The 2,060-nt window shown below is 37.7% G+C and overlaps 1 pseudogene across 1 annotated transcript; it reads left to right on the plus strand.

Annotated features, from left to right (window-relative positions):
* Window positions 1-770: 770 nt before the first annotated feature.
* Window positions 771-1,635, plus strand: LOC306747711 (olfactory receptor 2AT4-like; annotated as a pseudogene). The gene has a single exon. The product of its transcript is annotated as an olfactory receptor 2AT4-like (transcript).
* Window positions 1,636-2,060: the final 425 nt, after the last annotated feature.

A 2,060-nucleotide genomic window follows, 5' to 3' on the forward strand; every position in this document is an offset into this window, starting at 1 on the left:
ATGATCAGAGCCTGTACGAGAACCTGTGCCACCTTCTGGGTGAGAAGGGGACGTATTCTCCTGATGTTGTAAAGTATCAACCTACAGGAACGTGTTTTTGGGGTAATGTTGGCAGTCAGGGACCTACTAGTGAAATGCTCGTTCAAAACATGCCTGTGGTGCTACTGCTTCAGCTTTCTCTAAACAACTGAACATGGTGCTTCCTCGGGTTTAGGAGAAATACATCTGCCATTGTGTCACACACCCAAGACACGGCGACTGGTGGAATTGGCCTACGGTGTGATGTGGCAAAAAACATCAAGGGCAAACTTTACTGTTCTGCAAGGTCGGTGACCTGAGCCTGGGGCGCACAACTAAAAAGGCCCCAAACAGCTATAGATTAGTTATGACGTTTAGATAAACTGCTTGATGGAAAATTCACTACAAACGCCACAAGTGCTCCGATAAAACGGTTAATGCAAAATACAGTTGTGACACTTGTTGTGATGATGTGTTTTTTTTTTTCATGGGGCATAGAAAACATGTATGACTTCATGTCTCAAGAATCAAATTGTTTACGTAGCTCATTCTTTGAAGAGTTTAATGAGATCCATAGAGGATGAAGTAGTCTCATAAAAACATCCCACCGATAGATCACTTTCCAGTTCCTGTGTCTGCCGGATCACACCAGTGCATATCCAGGTCAGGTACTGAAGACTGAATAAGACAATCTAGTGCTGGTTGCATGAGCTCTTTTATTTCATTTGATCATTTCATTTGATATATCATTCATGGATAATAGATTAAATGTGACATATATCACTTTTGATGGGCATGTGGAATTGCACAAATATAGATATCTTTATTTTGTGATCATGTTTACAGTGTATGTTTTAATAATTAGCAGTAATTTAAATATTGTGTACATCATAGTGATTCACAAATCCCTCCATGAGCCAATGTACATTTTCATTGCAGCTTTGTTAATCAACTCTGTTCTTTTCAGCACTGCTATCTACCCGAAGCTTTTGATTGACTTTTTATCAGAAAAACAGATCATATCTTATTCAGCCTGTCTCTTACAGCGGTCTATATATTACTCTCTTGTCAGTTCAGATTTCTTCCTGTTGTCGGTCATGGCCTATGATAGATATGTGTCTATATGTAACCCTCTGCAATATCAAACCATCATGAGAAAAACAACTGTTAATATTTTGCTGATTTCTGCTTGGATTCTGCCCGCTTGTCAGGTTTCAGTCCCGATGTTCTTGAGTGCTAAAAAGAAAATCTGTAACTTTCATTTGAAAGGAATACTTTGCAACAGCACAGTTAACACACTTCACTGTGTGCGTTCAACAATGCTGAACATTTATGGTTTGGTTGTTTTTGTGAGTGCTGTACTTCTCCCTGTGCTCTTCATACTTTTTACATACACCAGGATACTTGTAGTAACCTATCGATGTCGAGGAGTCAGGAGAAAAGCTGCACAGACATGTTTACCCCACCTGCTGGTTCTAATCAGCTTTTCCTGTTTAACTGCATATGATGTACTTCTTGCTCGACTGGAACAAGATTTTCCTATAACTTTACGTTTGATAATGGCTTTACAAATAGTAATATATCAACCTCTTCTTAATCCAATCATTTATGGACTAAAAATGAGAGGAATTTATGTACACCTTAAGAGGCTCTTCTGCTAAACGGTCTAATGTATTCACACTGACTGAGCAATTTACTGCAGTTTAAAAAACAAACAAAGACAATGTTTAAGTCGAACAGATAACCACTATTTAATATTATATTTGTTTGATTTTAGTTATCGGTGATGACATGACTATTGTCTTCAAGTGGATCGTAATGTTTATAATTGCCCTAAAAAAGCATAAGATTAGATGATATAAGGCAATCTAGTGTTTTAGCAGCACATTACAGAAATAAATACACAGAAGAGAAATACAAATAAGTATCATGATATAGTATGTGGTGCAGTGAGCTGTGATCAGGCAGTGCTTGTTATGAGGAGGGTTGGGGTCGGGAAGTTTTTAAAATGTTATAGTAAAAATGAATGATTATACTCTTGT

The sequence above is a fragment of the Taurulus bubalis genome (assembly GCF_910589615.1).
Source record: "Taurulus bubalis genome assembly, chromosome: 15".
Classification (NCBI taxonomy): Eukaryota; Metazoa; Chordata; class Actinopteri; order Perciformes; family Cottidae; genus Taurulus; species Taurulus bubalis.